General features: G+C 40.2%; 1 non-coding gene across 1 annotated transcript; it reads right to left on the bottom strand.

Annotated features, from left to right (window-relative positions):
- Window positions 1-2,299: 2,299 nt before the first annotated feature.
- On the bottom strand, window positions 2,300-2,405 carry LOC130464672 (small nucleolar RNA R71). Its single transcript, XR_008925034.1, has one exon. It is a non-coding gene; the product is annotated as a small nucleolar RNA R71 (small nucleolar RNA).
- Between the last annotated feature and the right edge of the window lie 9,152 nt (window positions 2,406-11,557).

An 11,557-nucleotide genomic window follows, 5' to 3' on the forward strand; every position in this document is an offset into this window, starting at 1 on the left:
AGAAGCGGTGGAGTACGAGATGTGCTTTAGGATGCATGATGAATCATATTTATATAGGGTATTTTAGGCTCATTTAGGTTGCATTTCTAGGCATTCCTCTCATTTTAGTTGCATTTAGAGTCATTATTGCATAAGTCGTCGTTATCGTACTCTATTACGCTCCGTTTGTGTTTTCTTTGATATTTCAGGTGATTTTACAATCATTTGGATGTTTCTGGAGATTTAGAGGTGGGTCGAATGGCTATCGGATGGTTCGTATTGAAAACGTCGTGTTTGATCGGAAAACGAAGTTTTCGGAAATGATTTGCAGAAGTTCCGGTTCACTTAGCTTGATTTATTCGGCCATCGAGGCAATTCGTTATTTTGGATGACATGAAGCTAGTTTCTGATGCTCGCCATAAAATCTTGGTAATGTGGGAAGCATCGTCGCAACATCGTACTTGAATCGTGCAATGTGGCCACATCGAAGTGCTTTATGCTCATATCTAGAGCTTTGTGGCCGCACCCAGCCCGCAGCACCCCGTCGCTTCACTAAACATCGTCTGCCATGCTCACAGCGAAGTGCTGCGCCCACAGCCAAGTGCTGCGCCCACAGCAAGAAGTGCTGCGCCCACAGCAAGGGTTGCTGCGCCCACATCTCACTCACGCTTCACTAAGCAGTTGCTGGCTTGCCCACAGCGAAGTGCTGCGCCCACAGTGCGTCCAGGCCGACGAATCCATATTGTGTATGTCTCTCATGCCATCGACCAATCGTTGACGACTTCTATTTTTATTTTCTCATTTATTTATTTATTATTATTTCAGAAATAGGAAGCCTATAAATATTGAAGGGAATTATATTCCTAGGGCTCTTATCTTATGTTATTTTTCTTCCTTAGAATTCTTTGAATGTTTATTTTTATTTTTCTATTTTTATTGTCGAACGCTTTTCTGAATTCATTCATTCATCAATCTAAGGTAATTTCATAATTTCTTTTTCTCTAATTCAAATTTATTATTTTTCGTTCCTTAGATTAATTCGTTCGTTGATTATGAATTCCATTATTATTATTCGTTTCATGATTGTTAAATTAATTATGAGCGAGTAGTCTTTTTCTAGGGCTAAGTAAGGGAAGCCATGTTTATACCATAATCGTTATGCATTAAAGTTCGTTAATTTATAGATTATGATTGAGTAATTCCAATTGATTTGTTCTTAATCGTTGATTCATGTTATCGGCCAATTTCATGGATTAATTATCTAGCTAATAGGAATTAGAATTGAAAGATCGTGTTTTTAGAGGCTTTGTACAATTGGCAATTCTGATTATGTTAGCGATCGTACTGCATATGTTGAATTGAAAGTGTTAAGACCCGACCGTAGGATTAGCATGTACTTTAATTACTCGGCCTAGTTTATTCGTTGTCGAATTGAATTGTGTTATTGGATTGGCATAAGCATGGTGAACCGAACAGACGCCCTAGACCTTTAATTCATTGATAAATTACGCATTTTTATTATTGCTTTAGCTTTAGTAGTTAATACTCAAACTCAACTTTCGTTATTGAAATAGTTCGTATAATTGGGCAAAAACTAATAGAACTTGTCTCCCTGTGGGATCGACCCGTATTTGCTAAGTATCTGCTAACAACAGACACCGTGCACTTGCGGTATCACTTTTTAACTCATCAAGTTTTTGCGCCGTTGCCGGGGAGACGGCTATATTCTATTAGTTTTAGTTTGATTATTTGAACTGTTTCCATTGTCTCATTGGAACTCTCAGTTCCAATTGAGGCAAATCTCACTGCGTTTTCTTTCGTTGTTGTTTATGCCCAGGTCTGCCAGAACGGGCACCTTGGTTCCTCCCGATCCCGATCTTGGAAAGACCCTTCGTCAACTAAAAAAGCAACAGAAAAAGAAGAAGCAGTCAGGGTCCCAAGACTCACAGACTCCACCGAGTCACACGATGTCTAAATCCCTGAAATCATATGGGGTTCCCTCCTCGAATAGTGTTCCGACTGGGCTCACAATGCCAACTATTGATGCAGTCAACTTTGAGATCAAGCCCGCTCTAATCTCCATGGTCTCACAAAGTCAATTTGGTGGCCATCCATCTGAGGAACCCACCAACCATTTGCAGAGGTTCAACCAACTGTGTGGTACTATTAAGCATCAAGGGGTCACTCAAGACCAATTGAAAGTCATGTTGTTTGGTTTTAGCCTTCGTGATAAGGCTCAGACATGATGTCAAGGAGACAGAGTGGAGTGCTATTTCACAGGCCTTTCTAGAAGAATTCTTTCCACCCATCAAGACTGCTGAAATAAGGCATAAGCTGACTACATTCACTCAAGAACCTGGTGAATCACTTCGAGAAGCCTGGGATAGATTCAAGGCTTTGCAGCGGTCGTGTCCGCATCACAACATTGAAAAATGGTTCTTGGTTTAGATTTTCTACCATGGTTTGCAAGATGAAACAAAGAACACGGTTGATTCTGCTGCTGGGGGTGTTTTTCTTGACAAAGAAGTGGATGCAGGTTATGATTTTCTTGCCAATTTAGCTGCCAACCATTACAGCACCACCAGATCCACATCTAAGAAGGGAAGATTGGATGTCGATGCTTATGCTCTATTGTCCTCACAAGTGGCAGCCTTGAACCTGAAGATCGATGCTTTGAAGGCCCCTCAGTCTGGTACTCCCCCAATGAGTATCAATGCTATGTCTAGTGTAGCTCCAGTGACAACTTCTTACTGCGAAGTATGTGGAATTCAAGGTCACTTTGGTCATGAGTGCTCTTATAGTTCGCAGGATACCACACAAATGGAGCAAGTGAATTCTTTTCAACAGAGGCAACCTAATGACCCATATTCCAATTCATATAATCCGGGTTGGAGGAATCATCCAAATTTCTCATATCGAGGCGACAATGTTCAGAATCCTCAACCCCATCAACAATGGTCACAACCACAGTTCCATCCACCTCAACCACATGTTTCTAGGCCCCCATTTCAACAAGGAGCCTCACATAATGCTCCCCTAGGGTTTAATAGACCTCCGCACCAAGGCTATCAGCAACAACCTCCGCAGAGCAATGCCACTCCAGAGCCTAACATGATTGATTTGTATAAGCTCATAGCGAATATGCAGAAGACCTCAGAGATTGCTCAAAAGAACCACGATGAGAGCATAAAGGAGTTGAAGAATCAAAATAGAATGTTGGAGAACCAAGTTGCTCAACTCGCTGATACTTTGTCAAAAAGGCAACCGGGTAAACTTCCAGGGCAATCTATGTTGTCTCAAGATCACACTAGAGAGAGTGCTTGTGCCATTATTCTTCGGAGTGGTACTACATATGATGCCCCCTTGGTACCTACTAATTTTATAGATATTGAAAAGGGGAGAGAGGAGGCTAGAAGGACTAAGGAAATAGTCAAGGAGAAGGGTATTGATGATTCTCGCCCTTTTGTTCCTCGATTGCCATTTCCACATCGACAATATAAGTCAAAGGGTGATCATCAGTCTGGTGAAGAGACATATGTTGAAAGCAAGAATGTGGATGTAGGGGTTGAAATCCCGGGTGTTGAGAATGAAATAAAGAAGAAGGAAAGCGGCAAGGAGAAGGTCACTGATTCTCCCCTTTTTGCACCTACACTACCATTTCCTCATCGAATGCAGAAAACAAAGGTTGATCAACAGTTCGGTAAGTTCTTGGCTATGGTCAAGAATCTTGAGGTAACGATTCCTTTCACTGATTTAATATCTCAAATTCCTATGTATGCAAAATATTTAAAGGAATTAATCACTAAGAAAAGGGATCTTGGTGGTGTAGAGAGAGTGGCTCTAACTGAGGAGTGTAGTGCTATGTTACAAAACAAGTCTCCTCCTAAACTAAAGGACCCCGGTAGTTTCTCCATCCCTTGTCATATAGGTGCTTTATTCATTGATAAGGTTCTATGTGATTTAGGTGCCAGTGTGTCCGTCATTCCCCTCTCTATTTACAAAAAGTTGAACATGGGAGAATTAAAATGTACCACCATTACACTTCAAATGGCCGACCATTCTATTAAATACCCCTTAGGTGTTTTAGAAGACGTCCCCGTGAGAGTAGGTAAATTTTATATTCCTGTAGACTTTGTTGTGCTTGACATAGTAGAGGACACCCAGATTCCAATAATCTTAGGAAGACCATTCCTTCATACTGCGGGGGAAGTTATTGATGTTAAGAAAGGGAAGCTAACCTTTGTTAGGTTATGATACATATGATATTACATAAATCATGCGGAAACAACCATTAACCCAGGAATACATATTATTTACACATAATCATATAGCATAATTTAGATGCATACTCTTTGTTGCGTGCCCTCCCTAGCTGCGCCCGAACCGAACAAGAACAAGTCTTTAGGACTCCAAGTGTCGTCCCTCCGTAGATAGTCCACAGCACGTCCGGATCCGCCTTAAGATTGACCAACTAGAATCGCCCTTAAGGTACTAGAATTTTCGGCACTTTTGAGCAAGATGTGTGATTGAATTTTTCTCTCAAAAACTCAGTTTGAATACTTTGAAACTCGTTATAAATTGTGAACCTAGGCCACATATTTATAGGGGTATGGAAAGGGAATTGGAATCCTATTCAGATACAAATTAATTAAACCTAGAATCCTACAAGAACTCTAATTAATTAATTTATCAAATAGAATTAGGAATTTAATCATTAACCGAACTCTGCATGTTTTAGGAATCGTGCATGAACACAAACACTTACGCACACACACACGGCAGCCACGATGGGCCGCCCATACGCGTGCGTGCGAGCAGCAGCCCACGCAGCGAGGCCTACGCGAGCTACAAGCCCACGTAGCTCCTGCGCGCGCTGCGCGCGCTGTGCGCGCTGCCACGGCCTGCTTCTAGCAATATTTCCGATTCTGACAATATTTCCGTTTCCGGCAATATTTCCGATTCTAGCAATATTTCCATTTCCGATAATATTTTCCGATACGTACCATGTTTCCGTTTCCGGCAACATCTACGACTTGGATAATATTTATATTTCCGATACGATCCATATTTCCGTTTCCGGTAATATCATCGTTTCCGGAGTATTCATTTCTTGCCTGTGACGATCTCAGCTCCCACTGAAACCAAGATCCGTCGATTCCGAATATTCATAGATGGAGTATTTAATGCCATTAAATACTTGATCCGTTTACGTACTATTTGTGTGACCCTACGGGTTCAGTCAAGAGTAAGCTGTGGATTAATATCATTAATTCCACTTGAACTGAAGCGACCTCTAGCTAGGCATTCAGCTCACTTGATCTCACTGAATTATTAACTTGTTAATTAATACTGAACCGCATTTATTAGACTTATCATAGAATGCATACTTGGACCAAGGGCATTATTTCCTTCAGTCTCCCACTTGTCCTTAGGGACAAGTGTGCATTTCCTAATTCCTTTGTCGCTCGATGCTTGCTCTTGAACATAAGGTAAGAGTTGTCATCCTTATTATGTCAGAGGTGTTCCTCGGTTTCAGAGTTCAACTGATCAACTAAACAGATAATCATAGCCTATGATTCATCCGAGCACGGCCATGCATTTCACAGTTTCTAGCTCTCCGAGTGGCCTTGTACAACTTTTAAGCATCTCATCCCGATTTATGGGAGGACAATCCCAATCTTGCGATCTTGAGATTAGACTTCGTTTGATAGGTGATTACCTGAGCGTTGCCTTTATAGCCTCCTTTTACGGTGCGACGGTTGGTCAACGTCAAAGTAACCAGTTCTCAAACAAGTAATCTCAAATCACTCAGGTATTGAGGATTTAGTGTCTAATAATTTAATGAAATTTACTTATGACAGATTTTCATCTCTTACAGTAAAGTTTCATAGGTCTTGTCCGATACTAGTCTTCCCAAAGTAAGTATCTATGCAAATGATTATGACATTGCCATGTCCACATAGTTCAAGAAACAGAACTACTAGTCATCTTGCATTCTAATCGTCTAACGTTTTCTATGCGTCCAATTTTATAGAAAACTCCGATTAGGGACCATTTTCAACCTTTGACATTCAAGTTCACTTGATAGACATTTCTTAGTCACAGGACTGGTCCTGACAGTCTATCTTGAATATATCGTCAAATTTGAAGGGACTCATCATTTAATAAACCACAAATTAAATGGAAAAATGAATTCTTTTCATTTATTGTGAATGATTAACCAATAATGTTTTACAAAGATTTAAACTCTAAAACTTTAAAACATTAAACAGAGACATCAAAGCCATTCTCCAATATGCTTGATTCCCATAGCTGCAGTGTGCGAGTTGTGCTTCGCTTGCGGCAGAGGTTTAGTTAATGGATCTGATATGTTGTCATCAGTTCCAATCTTGCTTATCTCGACTTCTTTTCTTTCAACGAACTCTCGTAGAAGGTGAAATCTACGAAGTACATGCTTGACTCTCTGGTGGTGTCTAGGCTCTTTTGCCTGTGCAATAGCTCCGTTATTGTCACAATACAGGGCTATTGGTCCTTTAATGGAGGGGACTACACCAAGTTCACCTATGAACTTCCTTAGCCATATAGCTTCCTTTGCTGCTTCATGTGCAGCAATGTACTCCGCTTCAGTTGTAGAATCCGCAATGGTGCTTTGCTTAGCACTTTTCCAGCTTACTGCTCCTCCGTTGAGGCAGAAGACAAACCCAGACTGTGATCTGAAATCATCTTTGTCGGTTTGGAAACTTGCGTCCGTATAGCCTTTAACAATTAATTCATCATCTCCACCATAGACCAGGAAGTCATCTTTGTGCCTTTTCAGGTACTTCAGAATATTCTTGGCAGCAGTCCAATGCGCCTCTCCTGGGTCTGACTGGTATCTGCTCGTAGCACTGAGTGCGTACGCAACATCCGGGCGTGTACATATCATAGCATACATTATTGAACCAATCAATGATGCATATGGAATCCCATTCATTCGTCTACGCTCATCAAGTGTTTTTGGGCACTGAGTCTTGCTTAGAGTCATTCCATGAGACATGGGTAGGTAGCCTCGCTTGGAGTCCGCCATCTTGAACCTATCAAGCACCTTATTGATATAAGTGCTTTGACTAAGTCCAATCATCCTTTTAGACCTATCTCTGTAAATCTTGATGCCCAATATGTACTGTGCTTCTCCTAGATCCTTCATCGAAAAACATTTCCCAAGCCAAATCTTGACAGAGTTCAACATAGGAATGTCATTTCCGATAAGTAATATGTCGTCGACATATAATACTAGGAAAGCAATTTTGCTCCCACTGACCTTCTTGTATACACAAGATTCGTCTGCGTTCTTGATGAAACCAAAGTCACTGACTGCTTCATCAAAACGTATATTCCAGCTCCTGGATGCCTGCTTCAATCCGTAGATTGACTTCTTTAGCTTGCATACCTTTTTAGCATTCTTTGGATCCTCAAAACCTTCAGGCTGTGTCATAAACACAGTTTCTGTTAAAACGGCGTTTAAGAAAGCAGTTTTGACATCCATCTGCCATATTTCGTAATCGTAATATGCAGCGATTGCTAACATTATCCGAATAGACTTTAGCATTGCAACTGGTGAAAAGGTTTCATCGTAATCCACACCGTGGACTTGCCTGTAACCTTTTGCAACCAATCTAGCTTTGAAAACTTCAAGTTTCCCATCCTTGTCCTTTTTCAGTTTGAAAACCCATTTGCTTCCAATGGCTTGATAGCCATCTGGCAAATCGACCAAATCCCATACTTGGTTTTCAGACATGGAGTCCAATTCAGATTGCATGGCATCTTGCCATTGCTTGGAGCTAGGGCTCGTCATAGCTTGTTTGTAAGTCGCAGGTTCATCACTTTCAAGTAATAGAACGTCATAGCTCTCGTTCGTCAAAATACCTAAGTACCTTTCCGGTTGAGATCTATATCTTTGCGATCTACGCGGGGTAACATTTCTAGATTGACCATGATTCTCACCAGATTCTTCTAAAGATCTCTGAGTTTCATCCTGAATGTCATCTTGAGCATTCTCTAGAGTTTGTTGTTCGACTCGAATTTCTTCGAGGTCTACTTTTCTCCCACTTGTCATTTTGGAAATGTGATCTTTCTCCAAAAAGACACCATCTCGAGCAACAAACACCTTGTTCTCAGATGTATTGTAGAAGTAATACCCCTTTGTTTCCTTTGGATAGCCCACAAGGATACATTTGTCAGATTTTAGATGAAGTTTGTCTGAAATTAATCGTTTGACGTATACTTCACATCCCCAAATCTTAAGAAAAGACACATTTGGAGGCTTTCCAAACCATAATTCGTATGGAGTCTTTTCGACAGCTTTAGACGGAGCTCTATTTATAGTGAGTGCAGCTGTATTTAGTGCATGTCCCCAAAATTCTAATGGAAGTTCGGCCTGACCCATCATTGACCTGGCCATGTCTAGCAAGGTTCTGTTCCTTCGTTCCGACACACCATTCCATTGTGGTGTTCCAGGAGGAGTCAATTCTGATAGAATTCCACATTCTTTCAGATGGTCATCAAATTCATAGCTCAGATATTCACCGCCTCTATCAGACCGCAGTGCCTTAATCTTCTTGCCTAATTGATTCTCTACTTCACTCTGAAATTCCTTGAATTTGTCAAAGGATTCAGACTTATGCTTCATTAGGTAGACATAACCATACCTACTGAAGTTATCAGTGAAAGTGATAAAGTAGCTGAAACCACCTCTAGCATTTGTACTCATTGGTCCACATACATCTGTATGGATTAAACCCAATAGTTCATTTGCTCTTTCTCCAACTTTAGAGAAAGGTTGCTTTGTCATTTTGCCAAGTAAACATGATTCGCATTTACCATAATCCTCTAAGTCAAATGGTTCTAGAATTCCTTCCTTTTGAAGTCTTTCTAAGCGTTTCAAGTTTATATGGCCTAATCGACAATGCCACAGATAGGTGAGATCTGAATCATCCTTTTTGGCCCTTTTGGTATTTATGTTATATACTTGTTTGTCGTGATCTAATAAATAAAGTCCATTGACTAATCTAGCAGATCCATAAAACATCTCTTTAAAATAAAACGAACAACTATTGTCTTTTATTAAAAAGGAAAATCCCTTAGCATCTAAGCAAGAAACTGAAATGATGTTTTTAGTAAGACTTGGAACATGGAAACATTCTTCCAGTTCCAAAACTAGCCCGGAGGGCTGAAGGAAATAATGCCCTTGGTCCAAGTATGCATTCTATGTTAAGTCTAATAAATGCGGTTCAGTATTAATTAACAAGTTAATAATTCAGTGAGATCAAGTGAGCTGAATGCCTAGCTAGAGGCCGCTTCAGTTCAAGTGGAATTAATGATATTAATCCACAGCTTACTCTTGACTGAACCCGTAGGGTCACACAAATAGTACGTAAACGGATCAAGTATTTAATGGCATTAAATACTCCATCTATGAATATTCGGAACCGACAGATCTTGGTTTCAGTGGGAGCTAAGATCGTCACAGGCAAGAAATGAATACTCCGGAAACGATGATATTGCCGGAAACGGAAATATGGATCGTATCGGGAATATGAATATTATCCAAGTCGTAGATGTTGCCGGAAACGGAAACATGGTACGTATCGGAAAATATTATTGGAAATGGAAATATTACCAGAATCGGAAATATTGCCGGAAACGGAAATATTGTCAGAATCGGAAATATTGCCGGAATCGGAAAATAATTCCGGAAACGGAAATATTAAATATTTGTTCGAAACGGAAATTAATTCCGGAATCGGAAATATTAAATATTGTTCGTATCGGAAATAGATTCCGGAAATGGAAATTTAATCGGAAGCGTATCGTACGAATTAGCATCGGACGAGGCTTGCCGGACGAAGGCCCAGCACGAAGCCGGGGCCATCGCCCAGCAAGCGTGCGCGCCACAAGCCCAGCCAAGGCAGCGCCCAGGCCTACCGCAAGGCAGGCCCAGCGCGCGCCAAGGGCCACGGCTGCGTGGGCCGTGCTGCGCGGGCTGCTGCTCGCACGCATGGGCAGCCCTTGTGGCTGCCGTGTGTGTGTGAGTTTGTGCTCATGCATGATTCCTGAATCTGCAAGAGTCAGTGTATGATTAAATGTCTATTCCTAATTGGATAAATTAATTAAATAGAATTCATGTAGGATTCTAATTCCAATTAATTCGCATCCTACTAGGATTACGATTCCTTTTCCATAACTCTATAAATAAAGGCCTAGGGGTCATAATTTATACACAAGTTTCAAAGTATTCAAAAGTGAGTTTTTTGAGAGAAAATTAAAACACATCTTGCTCATAAAAGTGCCGAATTTTCTAGTACCTTAAGGGCGGTTCTAGTTGGTCAATCTTAAGGCGGATCCGGACGTGCTGTGGACTATCTACGGAGGGACGACATTTGGAGTCCTAAAAGACTTGTTCTTGTTCGGTTCGGGCGCAGCTAGGGAAGGCACGCAACAAAGAGTATGCATCTAATTATGCTATATGATTATGTGTAAATAATATGTTTCCTGGGTTAATGGTTGTTTCCGCATGATCTATGTAAATGTCATATGTATCATAACCTAACAGTGGTATCACGAGCCCCTTATTATTTTCATAATCTAAATTGCATGAACATGGTTAAATATTACAAATTTGCAAGAATTAAAAGGGGTGATTAATTTTCGTAATTGTTAATTAATTGCAAATTGCGTTTATTTAATTATATGTACGCAGTTTTTCGGCAGTTTCTTCATTACTCATCCGAATTGAGTGATTTTTGTGTCAATTCCGCATGTAAAAGGCATTCTAAAATTTTGACAAAAACAGTATTTTTCTGCCGAACCCAGAATTCTCAAATTCAAAGCCTAACTATGACTTTTCGAAGGTTTTAGTTTTTCGAATGCAAAATTTCGTAAATTTAAGATGTTAAATTAAATATTTGCGATTCCTGTTGATAAATCTTGAATTTTTGATTGACCTACTGCATATGTTTAACAAGTTTGAATGCCTAGTCTTGTTAATTATGCAATCTAATTTGTAATTATGATTAATTTGTTGAAAATTAGAATAATTTAGAATTAATTTGATTTTCATAATTAATTGTAATTTAATTAGAAACCTATGATTAAAAACCACCATAAAAATTGTAAATTTACGATAAATTTTAAATTTTTATGACCTAGACTTGAATCCATATCAATCGGAAATCAATTGGATAATAAATTTTCGATTTTTCGCCCTAAAATTATGAAATTAATAATATTTATTAATTTGTCATTAATTTTAAATATAAATTTTAAATTTTTATGCGATTCGTTCAAATAACTTGCACGCACGAAGCAATGGACGCTTCGTGTTACCCTTAAGGGGTGTTGTATAATGCGGGCATGCGACGACGAGCAAGGGAGCTCGTCGCCCGTGCGGCACGAATGCAATGAGCAAGGGCGTAGTGCACGAGCACAAGGCAGCAGCCCTGCCTTGTGTCGTGTGCCACGAGCAATGAACGAATGGGCATGGGCGAAGGGCGAGCCAAGGCAGTCGCGTGTGGGCAGCAAGCGAGCTGCGCCACAACGC

The sequence above is a fragment of the Spinacia oleracea genome, chromosome 6, assembly GCF_020520425.1.
Source record: "Spinacia oleracea cultivar Varoflay chromosome 6, BTI_SOV_V1, whole genome shotgun sequence".
Lineage (NCBI taxonomy): Eukaryota > Viridiplantae > Streptophyta > Magnoliopsida > Caryophyllales > Amaranthaceae > Spinacia > Spinacia oleracea.